Below are 18475 nucleotides of genomic sequence, written 5' to 3'. Positions count from 1 at the left end.
TCGGTAGTCTTCATACAGGGAGCAGGTCCGGAGGACGTGTACCTCATCTTCGATGATGGGGTCGAAGAATGGCATTTCTGCGAAATTTTCGAGCATGTCCATGTCCTCTGTTGAGCAAGCTTTACATATCCGAGGTACGATCTGGTTTCTTTTGTGGGTTCCATGACGTCTTGTCTCAATATTGAAATTGTGTGAGCTTGATCTGAATTGAGCCAGCTTTTTGGATTCAGCGTGCGACAGATTCATATTGAGGTACTGCTCATAGCCAAAACTCATCTTTATGGTGTTGTAGAACGTCAGTTTCTTGTTGTTCCATCTCTCAGTGTTCCATATCTGCCTGAAGTTGGAACGCATCGCTTCTTTGATTTGTGAAGGTGAGAGTTTTAGATGATGTCCATTGGGTTGGTTTAGAACCGACCGTGCAGTTTCGATGTTGGTGTTCCAAGAAAGACTGAGGCTGCGTTGCTTTTTGAAGGCATGTCGCACAAGACTTTTTTTTTTTTTTTTTTTTTTTTTAAGAGAGGCTGGGCCGAGATAGCCCACGAGAGGATAGCATTGAGATGCTCTGCCTACCTCTGGGGTGTGGCAACCTTGGGGAAGGTTGCCGGTGAAATCAGAGTGATTGGTGGAGGATGGTGTAAGATGATATATGAGTCAAAATGATACGCTTAAATGCCAGCTGGGTTTGGAAAAGTAAAACGAGACGAGACAGCATATGAAATAATACTTTAAGTCACCCCGGTCTGATCCAGCTCTTCCGGCACAATTAAGCGTTTGGTGCGGTTTGCGAAATTGACAATTGTGGTGATGTGTTGGTTGTCGAATATGTCATTGACAGAGAGGTAGTAGTCCTGGAAATATTGACCTCTAATTTGGGCAATAGCTGGACACTGTCCAAGGAAGTGTGAGACAGTTTCCTCTCCGTCGCCGCACATAGGACAAGCACTGGTGTTTGATTTGCAAATGGTATGAAGGTGTTTGTTTAAGCCGCAGTGACCCGTGATGAGGTGAACTGCAGTTCTGTAATCTTGTCTGTTTTTGCTGAGTGTAGTGTTGAGGTTTTTGATGATTTTGGCATGCTTGTGGCCGAGTGTCAGTTTGGTGTGTCTGGGACCGTCAGTTAACCAAGTTTCCTGATTCAGTCTGTTGACTTTGTTGTCGATTTGACGCTTGATGTAGGATTGTGGAATTGGACACTTCAAAGTGGATTCACTGGTTGTACCAAGCTTGGCCAGCTCATCTGCTTTTTCGTTTCCCCACAATCCGATGTGTGCTGCAATCCATCGTATCTCTAGCGTGTTGTTGGATCCGAGTGCATTAAGAGAGTCGTAACAGTCTCTTGTAGTTCTACTCCGCGTTGAAAGCGCAGAGATAGCTTGTATAGATGAGAGACTGTCAGACCATATGATGATATGTGTGTTGGTATAGGTAGAGAGATATTTGCAAGCTTCAATGATGGCGGTGAGCTCTGTTTGGTAAACAGTGCAATAATCAGGGAGCTTGAATGATCTTTCTTCAAGGGTGGTGTTATTGTTGTCAGTTGTGATGATATAGCCAGCCCCGCATCCTGAGTCTGTGAGTGACCCGTCAGTGTAGCAGGTGATCGTTTCACTGGTAATGTTGTCAATGGTGTTTTGAAGTGAATTTCTATATTCAGTGTTATCGGCTCCAGGAGTTGTGACGGTGAAGTGCCGTCCCAGCATCATGGTTGGTGTTGTTAGGTCTCTCGTTGCTCTAGGTGGAATAATGAGATCTGCCATGAATTGTTTGTTGATAGTGGTATGATTTTTGATAGTTCCCTTCCTGAAGGCGATAGTTTCAAGAGTGAGGCTGCCATAAGCTTGTAGCCTGGCCGCACCCTTTGCTGCTTCGCCTTGCAGGAACAGTATGATGTCAGAAGTGTCGGTGAGGTGATTCAATGCGATAAAAGGTGTGCTTGGCATGGCACCAGACATCATTCTGAGTGCCAATGCCTGAACACGTTTGAGTTTCTTCGCGTTATAGTCCGTTTGAGTGGCCCTGATCCATATACTACAGCAGTAGGATAGGATTGGACGGATGACAGCCGTGTACATCCATTTGCATGTTTTGGGGCTCATACCCCATGTGGGGCCGACAGCTCTTCGACATTGCATGAGGGATGCCGTGGCTTTTTTGGTGGTGTTGATGATATGTTCATTGAAGTTGAGTTTGCTGTCCAAGGTCACTCCTAGAAATTTAGCAGACTTGGAAAGACCTATAATGTTGTTGCCAACTGTTATAGGTCTTAGAGTCCACTTACTATTCCAGGTAAACATGACTATCTGAGTTTTAAGGGCGCTAATAGATAGCTCTTTGGTTCTGCACCAATTTTCTATCGTTTTAATAGTTTTGCATGTTCGGTCCCAGATGATGTCTAAATCATCCCCTTCCGCTAGAGACAACAGATCATCCGCAAAGGCTTGCAGGTAACCCGGGATGTCTTTTGCGGTAAAGGAAAGGAGATCGTCGACTACCAGGTTCCAGAGAAAAGGAGAGAGAATGCCTCCTTGGGGGCAACCTCGCCTGATCCGTACCCTTCTCGACTTATCCTTATGATTTAGTGTGATGAATCGATTGGTTACCATGTTGATGATCCACTGCGCTGTAGCCAAGTCCACTTTCGTAGCCTTGACTGCTTCAGAGATAGCCTTGAACGAGACATTGTCGAAGGCGCCCTCTATATCTAGAAAAACACCTAGGACATATCCTTTCTTGGCTATTCTGCGCTCAATGGTGTGAGTAACTTTATGAAGTGCCGCTTCTGTGGAGCAGCCCTTCTTAAAGCCGAATTGTCGTTTGTTGATATCATTAGCTATGTTGAGGTCATGTTGCATATGCCATAAGATCACTTTCTCCTGCAACTTTAACATCACAGGCGAAAGAGTGATCGTTCGAAATGACTTAGCTTTGTTGTAGTCGGTTTTTCCAGGCTTAGGGAGAAAGATTCCAAGAGAGTCCCTCCACAAAGTTGGTATGTGTTGCGTTTCATGGTTTTTTGTCATAATGTTTTTTGTTATGTCTTTGATATGAGCCCAGGCTTTCTGGAATATGATAGGTTTTAGAGTGTCAGGTCCTGCAGCCTTCAAGGGATCGAAGGATAGGAGAGCCTTTTCGATTCTTTCAGGGCTGTAGATTTTGTCTAGTAAGTCTGTGGAGATGGGTAAGGGGCAGAGAGGCGGAACTGGCGGATCAGTAACACTCTCCTTGAAGTGGGTTTGTGTCATGACCTCCAGTGTCTCCTCTGCGTTTTTGGTGAGTTCGCCATTTGGTTTATAAACGGCCTCAAGTTTGTTATTGGTGTCAGTACAGGTTTTCAGAATCTTGTTCATCCTTCCAGATTCCTTAACCGATTCTGTGTCTGCGCAGAATTTCTGCCACGCATTGCGCTGGGAGTTGGACAGGATCTTGTTGTATTGCTTGTTGCTTTCTCTAAGAGCGAGCCACGAAGCATCAGTTTTGATTCGACGAGCTGTGATGAGTTTGCGTCTTATACCCCTCTGTGCTTCCTCAACTTCTCGAGTTAGCCAGGGTGGTTTTCTGACAGCGCTGGAGATGTAAGTAATGGGACATGCCTCCTCGAAGGCCGCTCGGAGAGCAGTATTAATGGTGTTAACTTTGTGATCAATGTCGTGTGGTGTGTTAACGCAGGTGTTGTGGAGATCATTGTTGTTGTAAAGAATCTCGTCAAATTTCGCCCAGTCAGTGTTCTTGACTAGGCGTATTTGTCTTGGTTCTTTTTTGGGACCAGAAGTAATGTCGAACATGATATATCTGTGATCGGAGTTTGAGTAAAGATCACTAACGTGCCAGTTACTGATCAGTTCAGCCCCCAGTTGGTTGGTAATAGTGAGGTCAATGATGGAATTATGACCTCGTGAGTTGAGGAATGTTGGAGTTGAACCTTTGTTGGAACAGGAGAGCCCTAGCGACGAGAGGAAATCAAGTAGTTCCTCTCCTCTTCTATTGCACAACCTGTTACCCCAAAGAGTGTGTTGGGAGTTGGTGTCAGAGCCTATTATGAGTGGTATATTGTTGTCTATAGCGTATTTGGCTAAAGGTGTGGTTTCGTGGGATGGAGCTGGTCCATTAATATCCATGTACGAAGCTGCCAGAATTACTTCTGTCGAGCTAAGTTGAATCTTAATAGCAACTTGATCCGGGGTTGTGAATTGCGATAGTTCCCAACTTTTTTCAGCTAGGTTTTTGTGTATTACTATGGCGGCACGGGGCCTAATGTCCCCAACTTTGTAATAATACTCGGTTAGTTCTTTGCTTATTGGTGGAATTAGGTGTTTGTTATTAGTGTATGGTTCAGTCGCTAGTACAATAGGATTTTTCCTGCCATGAGTGTTCACCAGCAGGGTTTTCCAAGCGTTGTACTTGCGTTTAAGGTTGATTTGAGTAACAGAGTAATATTCATGATGAGTTTTACCTGTTTTTTTGGTATTGGGGACGTGGCGTGCAGCACCTGCAGTTACCCTCACCGGTCGGGTACTAGGACCTTTTGGATTGGGCACTGTGTCGGGGGGCTGGTCGAAGTCGAATAGCAGCAGCCAGCGTTTCCGGGAGAAAACTGTGTTTCTCTAAGAATGTCTCACCCGAAGGTGAGACATCCACCCAGATCCGCTGCCTCTGTTTAAACTCCGTCGACGGGCCCCCACCTTCATGTAGCTGCACAGCCACTGCCTCCCAGATGTTGGTGATCTGTATCCTATTCCACGGTGGGGTAGGATTGAGAGATAATGTGTTGTTGTGTATCAGTATATGGGAGATTATGTGCGCGTTCCCGCGCAATGTTGTTGAAATAGGTCCTTTAATCACAATAATGTCTGATGTTAAACGTAAATCAGGAAACCTGATCCGCTCTGCGAAAATCAATGTCTCATCTGTGTGATACATCTCATTACCGCTATCAGTCATGATTGTTTTGTAAATCCGGAGTTGTAGTATAGGGGTAATAGTGGTGGATTCCTTGGTGGTTGCTGAACGAGCACAGCCCCGATTGAAACCAGCACCCTCGCAACAAGGCTGTGAAGCCTGTGCAAGTGTGCCAATCCCACACGAGGCCGGCTCAATCCCGCCTCCTCCACTGGTAATCCGGTGTTGTAGTGTAGGTGTAGTAGTGGTGGATTCCTTGGTGGTTGCTGAACGAGCACAGCCCCGATAGGAACCAGCACCATCGCAGCAAGGCTGTGAAGCCTGCGCAAGTGTGCCAATCCCACACGAGGCCGGCTCAGTCCCGCCTCCTCCACTGGTAATCCGGTGTTGTAGTGTAGGTGTAGTAGTGGTGGATTCCTTGGTGGTTGCTGAACGAGCACAGCCCCGATAGGAACCAGCACCATCGCAGCAAGGCTGTGAAGCCTGCGCAAGTGTGCCAATCCCACACGAGGCCAGCTCAGTCCTGCCTCCTCCACTGGTAATCCGGTGTTGTAGTCCAAGTGTATTAGTGAGAGTTTTAACACTTTCTGCGAATCGTAGAAAGATGTTTGTTTTACTACCGCGACAGTAATGATATGCCGCTAATAAGGTAAAGGTAAAACGGGTGCTAATGATCGGTATTAAGGGCCCGACCTTGAAGTACACACCCTGAACTTCTAAAACCCTATATGCTCAGGTGTGAGTGAAGGCTGTGAGAGCTCCAAAAGAAAAAGGGATCAAATGAGGTAAAGGAAGACGGTTGGCACGTGCGACCTACGTTCAGTTTTGCTCAGCTGAACAGTACAGCTTAGTCTCGGCTGGTCTTGTGATGCCGATTAAGCCCCCTTACCACGGCAAGGTCATTTGCTTTGGATAAAGCACCATTACCAATCACTATAGGTGAGAGAAACAGGATAGGATTGGGTCCTGGGCAGTAACTCCAGAGCAAATGGGCAGAGTCATAAGTGGTGCTCTAGTGCTCAGGATTGACTCTGCCGCTGTACTTTAAATCAATAAGTACCTACACGTGTGACAGACGCCCCAGCCGACAAGCCCCCTGACGCGATGCATGCGAGCCCAGAACAGAGTGCCTACACCCAGTGTCACGCCATGCTAAGACAACGCCGCCAGCTATCGACCCGGATGCTATCCCCACGAGCTACCTAGCGACTTTCGTCGCTTGGGTGCTCAATGTGGACTGCCTCCGTTACGACCACCAGCTTCGCCACTCAGCACAGCGGTCCCCTGGCTTCAGCCATCCACCCCAGTCTCAGCACACACCACACTGGGAACCACCAACCAGCACATCCAGACCCACATGCCAGGCCTCATCGAAGCTACCTGGTCTTTTGCCCGGAACCAGACAAAAGGGGGAAAAGACTGTTAGATCCAGATTTCTCCATTTTATCTAATCTTTCCCAGTAGTTATACACTTGGGATGATAGCTCTATCGCCAAAGGGTAGCGTCCTGTGTCACCCCAAATTGCCGCATTTGATGTTTGTTTATTGACGTTGAGAGTCCACTTGAGAAACGAGATGTGAAGTTTTTCTAGTGGATCTTGCCGGATCTGTTTTAAGTTGGGAAAGTTACCCGATGAGAAGGCACCCATGAAGTATGTCTGAGGGAGCCAAATCTGGCATCCATAAGAGACTACTGGGACAATAAGTGCATCGAAGAGTTTAAAGATTATCTCTTTCCTTATGTGTCGTAAGTCTATCATGCTTTTAAGCGAAAAATAACTCCGAAGTCCTTTCTGCCTAAGTTTGGACTGTGCGACCTTCAGGGATCCTGTCAGAGTGAAAGTCATTCCTAGGTACGTGTACTCACGAACTGAGTCGATCGGTGTTAAACCAAAAGCGAAGGTCTTGCTGTCTTTGAGTATACGACCAGCGCGGTTGAACACCATGATAGCGGTTTTAGACATGTTGACCACTAGGCCCCACTCCTGACAGTAGGCGTACAGAACAGAGAGCATTTTATGTAGGCTCAACTATGAGAACTTTATTGTGCCTTAAGTTAACGAAGGAAAGGTTCTCCTTGGTCTTTCAGAGGCACAGAAAACTCTACTAGTACATGAGGTTTTCAAGGGTCACTTGGCGGAAAAAGTCAACGGAATTATGGCACTCAACAACATAGTTCATGAGTTAGTCCCCGCCAACATGACAAACTTTTTCCAGCCTCTAGATATTACGGTAAATCGTGTTGCCAAGGACATTGTCCGACTTTGTTATAGTTCATATTACTCAGGGGAGGTAATGAAACAGTGCTAGGAAAACTCCAAGTGATTAAGGTTCACCTTAAGTTGTCTAAGATAAAACCACTTCACGCCGAATGGCTTGTAAAAGTTAACACTGAAATGCAGGACCGGGGTAGTTTGATAAAAAAAAGATTTCCATAAAGCTAGAAATCACTGATGCTTTAAGCATGGACTATTTCAAGCACGAAAACCCATTTGATGAAGATGATATGTGATATTAGACACTGATCATGTACACATATTTTAACATTTTTACTGCTTAACGACTGCTATTCTTACTTACTGTATAAAAAATGGATTTTAAAATCATTTGCTGAAATAAAAAACGTCAAAAAATGAAAAAAATTCGGATTTTTGATGGTTTTGAATGCCTTCTAGCGTTCATATTAATGTCCGTTTATAATTATGTCCGATCATGTAATGATTCGGATTTTTGATGGTTTTCAAATTTCAATGCCTTCTAGCGTTCATATTAATGTCCGTTCATAATAATGCCCGTTCATTTAATGTCCGTCCAAATAAGGTCTGATAAGGTACATACATTCTAAATTATACAGAAATAATTCTTTGAATTATAGTATTGATCGGAGATAACCGAAGAGTTCACGTCAGGATGCCTCATTGCCTCAACTATGAGTTCAAGGAGGAAAGTAACAGTTCCTGCTTGAACCTAGCAGGACCGGTGCACTAATCAGTAATCAGCACTATCAGTTAGACTTTTCGTTCCACTAATTTTTCCGGGGAAGGAGTATTGAGAAGCCAGGAGTGTTCCGCAGAAGCAAAATTACGAGACAATTGGATCTCATCCGACCTTTTGATTGTGGAATTCAATTAAAAGCCACCAGTCTGCAGGAGTGCAGGAGTAGGAATATATCAGTATATCTGTATATAAGTATTACTGCAGAGTTCAGTCCTACAGACTGGTAATCTAATTGTCCAAATGTCCAGGTAACACAAATTCTAACTGCTCTCTACTTTATAAAAAACAACGTACTGCAATTTCAACTGCTGATGATTCTTTCAAAGAAATTTCTAATAAAACAGTAAACTCTATGCCAACAATTTAAAATGAAATCAAATAAATCGCGTTACGACATTTGATTTTAATTGTTTGTCCTGAGAAATCGATTGGGTATTTGACCAAAACCCATAATCATGTATATAGAGTGGACCGCTGTCAGGGTCTCTCTTTCCCAAACAAAAGGAAATGATTTCAATTTGATTGACCGTCTGCAAATGCAAAATGATACCAAGAATGAAATCGGTCGGTCGCTTTTCCCATTCATTCACGGTTTACAAATTGTAAAAAAAGTTTCGATTAATTACATCAATCACATGCTGTAAAAATCTTTTTGGGTTGCGTTCGGGTCGATACCTAGTATTTCGGGGTAAGGGTGGTAGTTAGTTGTTCTTCTAGCTTAATCTATTACAATTGCAATTGTAAATGAATGAGAAAGCGAGCGACCGATTTCATTCTCGGTATCATTTTGCATTTGCAGACGGTCATTCAAATTAATACCGCATTTCTTTTTGTTTGGGAGAGAGAGACACTGGCAGCGGTCCACTCTAGACTCTATACTACCCATATTATGGGTTTTGGTCAAATTAGCTTATTACATTAGATAATCGTGTTCACATTTGCATTTTAACCTCTAAAAATTCCTCACTTTGCCTGCATTCACTTATTCATCAATTTTTGGCTTTAGCTTGATCAAACCAAATTTCGATAACGTAGTTAAAAATTTTACCCGGGTAAATTCAGTTTAAACATCTCATAAATACTTTCAATTCATTGTACGGTCAAAAATACGCCAAGTGAAGTGAGCATGGCCGGTCCCTGACTCCCTTCACCCTTGCGTAGCAGAAAATACGCACAAATATTGAGGAATAATACTACAGTTGAGGAGTCGTTTGTTGCAAAATACGACGTTATAAAATTGAACATGAAAAAATGTGAACAAATTGATGAGGCGACTCTTGATTCAATGATAAGTATAAATATTACCGAAGATATTTTAAATTCGCACGTGCCCGCCAATGTTCACGATGACAAACTTGATCCGCTTGGTCTCGCAAGCCATCCACCAAATAATTTGAAACGTTAGAAATTGACAATTTTAAATTCACTTACGAGAAGCCACTAATTACAGAACAAGAATACAACAGTATGGTCAGCTCTATCAATGAAAATCAACATATTTTGTATGATTCAGACTCATGCTCAGAACGCAAACGATGGTAAGAAAGTAAACCAACTTATACATTTCATATAGTTTAAACGTGATGGTTAGCGCTTACCGGCTAACTTGAACTAGCGCTCACTAGCGTTTCCTATCTATAGCTAGCGCTATCTAGCGCTAAAAATAGTTTGTTACCTTCATCATCGCTTGAGATAGGCATCCAGGAGATTTCACCCAAGGGACTGTCCGTGAGGTTGACTCCTCTTCGCAGAGTGATCTTTTCGGATATGATATGGTCTCGTATGTGATACCTCCACAGTCTAGTGGAAGAAAGTGGTATTTACTATTTAGGGTGAATTGATATATTTTACCAGAGATTCTGTATATTTTTTGTGAATTAAATTTCGCAAGATAACCAATTAATTTTCTAATTTATCATCAAATTAACTGCAAGTTTGAACTGACCGGATCGTTTGAGACATTCGCTCTGAGCCTTCAGAGTTCAGAAGACTGTCGTATTTGGCGGTTCCTGCGCTGTAGCCGCTCAAATATTTACCAGCGCTCTTGCTCCATATTCCTGGAGGTAAATATTTCCATTACCTGGAACACCGATTCCTAGGATTATTAGTATTTTTAATGTCCAATTTCGATTTCTATCATAGTTTAGCTCTATCTAGTCCCCTGCTACACGGCATGTAAACCTAGGGATTGGCTGGTTAGAGGCGGTCCGTGTAGGCCTTACACTGTGCTTTCAGCAATACTCATACTCATAGGACTTGATTAAATAAACATTTTTACTGCTTAACGACTGCTTTTCTTGCTCACTGTAAAAAAATGCACAAATGTCGAATCGTTAATCTTAATATATGTAAATTTGACCAAAGCAAAACCCATAATCATGGGTAGAGTGGGGCGCTGCTGCCAATGCCTCTCTTTCCCAAACAAAAGGGAATGATATTAATTTGAATAACCGTCCGCAAATGCAAAATGATACCGAGAATGAAACCGGTCACTCGTTAACCGAATCACTTGCCTACTTTCTTATATGGCCATTTCATGTGATAAAAATAATTTATCGCTGATAATTCGTCAGGTAAGCACCATGGTTTAGAAAAATCCCGACATTCGCGAGTGAACAGAGTAGTAGTCTGATTCAGATTAAACACGCTAAAAAAGAAACAGTTGTATAAGGTCAAACAATTTATTAAAGTCATCAGTCATTAATTTTAGAAATAGCCCAAATACTTCAGTAGCAGGGATGAGGGAAGAGTTGAGTGTGCACTTCAATTTCTAAAGTTTTTTTTCCTGCTGAATCGGGTTTAATATGTCATTGATATTGATAACTCAAATCACCGAACGGCGCATGTTGTGTCGCTAGTCCCAACTGGGGCCACGCCCAAATTTCATATTAGGCACGTACATGGGAAATTTGTATTTCAGCTTCTGTTAAGGTCTTAGACTTAGAGACTTAAACTTGGGCTTAAAATGACCGCAATACACATGTTTATATTAGCACTGTGAAGGTCATGAAGGCCCAAAATTTTCATCTAACAATTTGATCGGCTCATGTCCCATGATGATTTATGATTTGACACAAAATATGACATAACTCATGACATGATCCTAAATTTTTCCATTAGATGCTCTAGCTCTTTGACTTTAGTCTTTACTTCAAAATATTGATCATGCCCAAAATTGTGGGTCTGTGAATTCAGGTCAGCGCGTAATATGTGTATTGCTGTAATTGCACACGCAATTTAGAATCGTGATTTAAGTTCGTTTATTTCATGTGAAATTTTTATAAATCGGTAAAATGGAGTACGCTTAATTAAATTTGATAAAAGTCCTTTCTTTTAATTTTACACCGTGCAATAGTGCAGCACAAATTAGTTCATGAACAATTTTATATAATAATTTGCTCCTAGTCCTTATCTTAACCAATTTTCCGAGTTTAAATTCAATTTTCATTTACTGTTAAAAATTTACTGGGCGGCGCTCAGCCTGTCATTCCGCCGAATCTCTAGTCAATGTTAATGAACAGGATGGCCTGGGGTCCCCAGGTAACATTCTACAATCTAGATCTATGAAACGGAGTACGAGTTACCTGGGACACCACGCGACGATAGCCTATTATTTGTCTACTTAGTAATACTAATAGTATAACATTGTGCTAACTAACATAGGTACCTTATAGCTCAGATCACCTTACGTGATGATCCATGAAAGAAGACGTTTCCTTGAATTGTGTATGCGATTTTGTATGCATTTTTCCCGCCACACGTACGTTACAATATTTATATTTGTAGAATTTACAAAAATAAGCTTTCAGAAGTCTCACTAAACTGCTCGTATTTATGGAGACTATGATACAGAGTTGAAAAATACGTGAGATAATTTTTTAAATACGCCGTATTTTGCGTATTTTTGCTTAGAAATAAAATACGTCAAAAATACGTTAAAATACGTTTTTCTTGAAATTTCATTCAAAGATTAAAGTTATGTCATTCGTTTGCATTTTTTTCAGACACATTTCTATTTAACTTCAACGCTTTAATGCTTTGGTATAGCACGTGCCCAGTACTCTGAAGTCATATGCGAGGTGAAAAACGACAGAGCTACGCGAGTTTTGATAAAATCGTAAATTTATATAAAGCAATAGTACTTATTACTTTATTGGAGCTATCAGTATCAATGGTACAATAACACTTATTACGTATTTTATTCAACGAAAATAAAATACGCCGTATTTAACGTATTTTTGATATTTTATAAAATTCGTAAAATACGTATTTTTCAACTCTGCTATGATATAAATAACATCTTACAGTGGTCACGATCTTTCTATTAGTGATAATGACCACAGCCCCCTACGAAGAAGAAGATATGAATAACTAAATAGCACCTGAAACCCAACTTGGAACAACATCCAAGGACCAAGGGTCGCACCCACCCAAGAAAATTCAAATTTATCAAATTTATCAATTATACAATTGCAATTTACTCTCAGTCTCACATAAGAAAAAAAGGCAAATCTAAGTGAAAACAGGGCAAATGAAAAATGCCCGGCAAATTTCAGGATTTGGCCGCCAAATTTTTTTAAAGGCCTAACTCAAAATTCCATATTAAAACTTAAGGTCGAAATGCGATTCTACGTTGATTCTGAAAATTTCATGTAAAAATATTGAAACCCTATTGAGTTCTATTGTTTTGAACGAAATCAGTTTCGCAAATATCGCGAACTGAGATATGGGTGATTTTGTTCATTTTTTGCGATTAATTGAACACAGAATCCACAGTTAGGTAGATACTGAGCTGATAATCATAGAGAATGTGTAGTATAGGCTTACCTTCCATATAAAGTTGGTTTCATTCAAAAATATTGATACCTGACCAATTTATGGGCCAAAATCGACAAAATTTGGTGCGTATACCCAAATATGGGCATATGGTTTTTGGCTAATAACTCAGTCATTTTTTGTCCAATCCTGATGAAAATTCATATACGAGTTCAAGGGACCACTAGCTACAAGTAAATCACCTAAAATCTGGGTTTTGGGCATGTTGAGGGTATTTGGCTAAATTGGGCCTAATTTGGACCAAATATGGGCGTGGCTGCCCCGCGGGCACCGTTTGGCGGTTGGGGTCCGGAACCCCCTCAAAAGTTCGGTCACCGGTCCTAGTTTGTTGGTCAACTGCTATCTCGAAACCAAGTTTCACAAAAAAATCAGGGTGAACCCCCCCCCCCCCCCCCCCCCCTTAAGTAAAAAGGCACAGTAACTCCACATCCTAATATAACTCCATATCCATATAATATAACTATACATATGCGCATAATTAAAATAAACCCGGTCATAACAGCCAGCGCAATATATCGAAATCATATAGTTGCGATATTACTCGTCAGCCAGCGCTGGCCAGTGGCCACGTGGCAGTGCAATATAGTTGCGATATTACTTGTCAGCTAGCGCTGGCAAGCGCGCCAGTGCGGCGCAATATATCAATATCAAATATTTGCTATATTAATCGTCAGCTAGCGCTGGCCAGCGTATAATGTATTTGCGATATTACTTGTCAGCTAAACAGGTGATACTCGTAAAATATTTGTTTCATGTATTTGCGCTGCAGAGCATCAGCAAAGTTATATGTCATATATTCGTTAACTAGCTCAAAGTCGTTAGTCTAGTTAGATTAGCTATGCATATAGCTATAATTATAAATACTGAGCAAAGCTTGCGTCTAGATCAGCCCTTCCAGACGATCTCGAAGGTTTCTCCCAGCTCGCCAAACCTTTGTATCACGTCGTGACCCCAGGCCCAATCGTCGTTTCACTATCCCCTAGCTGTAGAGTTTCTACGATAAAGGGCCGCGCACTCGTGCACGGCGGGTCATACAACGTATAACATTAACTTGTCATACGTTGTAGCGTCGAAGCGGCAGTGGGGGTCACCGCGTGATACAAACATTAACAACCAGATAAGACCTCGCCAGAACGGAACTCGATGTTTCACTTCGAATCTGTACTCATATACATAATATCATTAGTTAACTTGTGTTAATACTTTACCATACTAGACTACACGTAATAAAAAATAAACCCTGTTTACAATGAAATAACATCACGTGATCGAATCAAGTGTTTTAATAACGAAGCTAGTGGCTAATATTGAATATAAAGGGTACCGGTAAGGACTGAGGAGCACACTGCTTTTCATGTGTTCACATACTGCTTTTCACAAATTGTACAACTAGTATTAACTATCAGTAGTCAATGACTAGACAGGGTTATTGAAAATTACAAAGAATAAAATTGCGTCTGGACTTGGGACCAGCTCATAGTATGTACAATTCTAGAAATTATCTTTTGTGGGGACCGAGGGCTTGCATCGCGTACGAGTATACTAAAGCAGGCACTCCTGAATATGCATTCTAGTCGGTTCTTTTGCGATAGTGAAAACACGACAACTACCCCTGGATGACGACAACTAGCGCTAGTTGTCGCTATCCAGCGCTAGTTGTCGCCACCCAGCGCTGGTTGAACCCGATAGTTTGCGATGGCCAGCGCCTCAAACTTTCGCAAACAGTTCGATAACTAGCCCAAGCTAGCGCTGGCTAGCGCTGACTAGCGCTGGCCAGCGCCAGCGTTAAGCGCAAAATGTTGGCGATATTACTCGTCAGTGTTACTGTTAATGTTATGTCCTGCCTAATTTAGTCAGCATAGGTATTAAATCTAGTCCTAAAACCCAATATTCTAAAAACTCAGTAATTTCTCCAGGTATTCCATTTTCTATTTCTTGGTTGATTTTATCTTCATATCGACAGATGTTATCTTCATTATCGTTATTAAAGTATATGTATTTGAATCTGACTCTTACTATACCGTATCAAAGCCATCAGACGTCGCAAGACCGCCTTGTGGCTGCACCCATACCTCTAACAGATACCGATAACATGCGACCCTATAACCTTTTTACCTTTGAGACCTGATACGCTGCCACCTAGCTGAGATAACACTAAATGGGCAGTTCCTAAGAACAGAGATCACAGACTGGAGGACGCCAACATTCAACAGCTGCACACTGTAAGAAGGCCTGTCATAGCACTACAGGTGGATTTCCGTAGCTCTCTGGACATGCTCCCAGCCTCACACTTCCTTAGACCAGAGCTACCCCTACCTTTACCAACACTTAGATGGTTAGTCCCCATGTTATTCCCCTTGTCATTAAATCCAACCGGCCATTACTGATATAAAATATTGTATTCCATCAATTATCAACCTTAGCACCCCCAGTAACACTAACTTTTAATCATCCCTAGATCACTACCCTCGGCGATTCCTTTCCCCTAAAGCTCCTACCACATACCAATGCACTCAGATATTTCTTAAAAGGTACGTCTGAGAGCTCGGGAGACGATATATCCATCCATATATCCATCCATCACAATGCTGGCAAGCATTACCGTCGCCCTTATATTCACAATACTATTTACCCCCTATACTATTATATCCCCTTTATTGTTTTCCAGGCATTAAGACTTTTTCGAAAGTAGTTCAGCAGGTACATTTAAGTTCAAAACATTCTGATTCAATGTTAAAGATGACAGGAATAAGAAATAGTTATATGGAGGTTTTTAAGAAATTTGCGCAAAATACGCGCCAGCATGTTATACGAAATTAGGTAAAAAACCCAAAATCGCCATATTCAGGTGCCTTAAAAACCATGTTAAAATTGAGTTAGAGATCTGAAACTTTGCAGGGCGTCTAGACCTTGTCCAAGTCGACAGTAAAAAAAATTTCATGTTTCAGGAGTATCGGGAAGTGGGTTTTCTGGAACCCCTGTTTTACAACAGATTGTCGTGAAGATATATATATCAACTTAATAACACCAGAATGTGTGTGTGTCTGTGTGTGTGTCTGTGTGTGTGTCTGTGTGTAATTTCCGAACGGTTATACAAAAAAAACGGTAATAGTTACGGGACTGGTTTTTTCGGTATAGTGCCGACAAAACTCTGACGAAGCCAATAAGCAAATTTTATAAAAATCGGCCGGTGGTAAGTGGTTTAATTGATGGTTTTGTACCACAAAATATGTTACATAAAATGGCTTGAGAAGAACGGCAAGAGTTACGGGGCTAGCTCTCTCTCTCTCTCTGCATATGTAGCGTATATATTACATGGCGTATATATTACATGGTCATATAATACTATAAACTTATTAGGGGAGGGAGTGCTCAAACGGTCTGTTTGGACTGTAGAGAGAGTTCATACTTTCATACGACAATGTAATGCATGTTCACAAATATGATAGGCTGGTGTGGTGCATGGTGTTAAGGGTTAATTTCTATTGATTATTGATTAAGAATTACTATCTTTTAAGCATACTATTGGATACGTGAGGGCACTCCGAATAGAATTGCTCGCCTAATCCGGGTTTTGACTCAGCGGGTAATTACTCCTACCCTTTTTAACTGCGGCAGTGAAATCCCGGCCGTAGGCCGGGTTACACTAGTATATAATAATATGTATAGACGCTTTTTGCAGTCAATTGTAGCCTACATTTAAGTGTCCGTAGATTCAAAAGTATAAAAGATACAGTCATTTTGAACCACAGGTTTTAAAGATAATCGTTTCTACTTTAGTTTACTTTATATTGAAAAATAATTTATCATCATCATCATCACTTGATGACGTCATCAATTTAAGTGTTTTTTAAACTTGATTTTTGACAAAACAACAACTTTTCAAATCGATTTTACACCACATTCGATCACATTTACTTTTCAATTCGTTAGCAATTTCACTCGCTAATGGATTGCTGATAAGATAGTACGTGTTGTACTGTGTTGACGTCATTCTTGTACCGACTCAACAGACCGGACCACCACCACCACCATCACCTGACAGACATGATCAGTCCAGCGTCTTCTCAACACTCCACCGGGCCGCCAGGTAGCGGCACGCCCACCGCTACCTACAGTCTTAAAGAGGGCTACCTGGCAAATCTACAAAGTGCAGGTACAGTCTTGAAAATTGATTGTTCGACACAGACAAACATCAGATGCTATAGCCCACAACTCTGCATTGATTTAGTCGACAAATTGTCGGACCAACAAATTTTTGATGAGCTCACGAGAATTTACGACGACAAGAGCTACGTCGAATTACGTGACACTCCTAGGAAAAAGGAGTTCTCCCTCAAACAACACTTTACTCGTGTTCTAATGACTGACGGCGACGCACTGACACACAGACTGAACGATCTAACCTCCCATTTTTCGAGGCACGTCTGTGAAGCGAACTCCCAGTTGGAGGAGCTGAAGAAGAACATCGACTCCGCCCAGACACTGGTAGCAGACCTCCAAACACCAGCTACGTGTGCTCCGCCTGCAGTTCCAGAGAACGCTGACATCTGCTTCTCTCCACCTCCAGCTCCAGCACCGTCAGATGCTCCAGTTAGTCAGCACTCACCAGGTAATCTGGAACCTTACGAACTTTACGAAGGTAATCCGTTCGCAGATTTTGATGCAGGAGTCTTGGACTCAGGGACAGAATATGACCGTGATTTTGGGAGCAGGAAAACGGCTTATTACGGATCATTGCCTTATAAGTACGGGGGGAGCCACCACAAGGCTAGGGATTTTGACTCAAACCCATATCTGAAACTTATTATTGATAAACTCGTATCTTTGTCCCCCGATGTCCATGAATCCTCAAATAGTTTCTTGGTGACTAAATACGACTCACACACAGCTCACATTCCTCCCCACAGCGACAACGAGCCGTCGCTTGACCCCGATAGTTCCATCCTGACCATCACTCTCGGAGCTGCACGCCCAGTTGTTTTCAGGAGGAAGCTGCCAGGAAAGTACGAGCGATTTTCCATTACCCCCGAGCACGGGTCTTTGTACTCCATGACTCGGTCTAGCCAGAACCTCTTCGATCACAGTGTACCGCGGGTCCATCAAGAGCAGTGCACAGGCACCCGGATCAGCATTACTTGCAGAACTTTGATCAGTCCATCATCCCGTCCTAAGCAGAGCCCTGTCTCTCATCCCTCCACCACCAGCCAGCCAGGGCCTAAACGCGTACTGATCCTCTCTGATTCCAAAAACGCTTCTTTTGATTGCAGTGAACTGCAAGAGCCTGCCGTAGCTTTCAGAAATGATCTCTTTCTGCTGCGCGATCTCGACCAACACGATGAGTCCATTCGGCAGGCTGACGTAGTCCTAATCTCAGCAGGGATAAACGACCTGAGGAAAAACGGTGCAGATCCCCAGACTCTCCACAACCACGTTAAACTTTTCATTGACAAGTACAGACACTTGAACGTTCAGTTTTTATTTGACTCCATCAGCCCATTGTCCATAAATGCAGATCGTTTCAACAAAATGAACCGGACAATAGATCTGACGAACGAACTGATGCTCCAACTCTCCTTACGCAGTAGAAATTTCAAACTCTTTGATAATGTTCTATTCGGCCTACCGCACCTGGCACGCGACGGCATTCACTTCAACAAGCTAGGTAAATCAGTGCTCACCAGATGCTGGGTTCACTGTATCCTCTTGACTCTGGGGCTGCGTAAAGGGCCGCTACCCTTAC

The 18475-nt window shown here is 42.3% G+C and overlaps 1 protein-coding gene across 2 annotated transcripts in view; it reads left to right on the top strand.

Moving 5' to 3' along the window:
* The window catches only part of LOC134814056 (uncharacterized), an 84922-nt gene that overhangs the window by 10859 nt on the left and 55588 nt on the right, over positions 1-18475 (top strand). Inside the window, exon 1 of one of the 2 annotated variants that reach the window (XM_063822067.1) lies at positions 9282-9293. The exons of the other annotated variant lie outside the window; for it this stretch is intronic. The gene's annotated coding sequence lies outside the window, so the exon portion shown is untranslated. Of the gene's footprint in view, positions 1-9281; positions 9294-18475 lie in introns of those variants that run through there. 2 annotated transcript variants of the gene reach the window in all.

This window comes from Bolinopsis microptera, chromosome 1, assembly GCF_026151205.1.
Source record: "Bolinopsis microptera isolate Bmic1 chromosome 1, MBARI_Bmic_1.0, whole genome shotgun sequence".
Taxonomy (NCBI): domain Eukaryota; kingdom Metazoa; phylum Ctenophora; class Tentaculata; order Lobata; family Bolinopsidae; genus Bolinopsis; species Bolinopsis microptera.
This window is presented reverse-complemented; position numbering and strand designations above follow the sequence as displayed.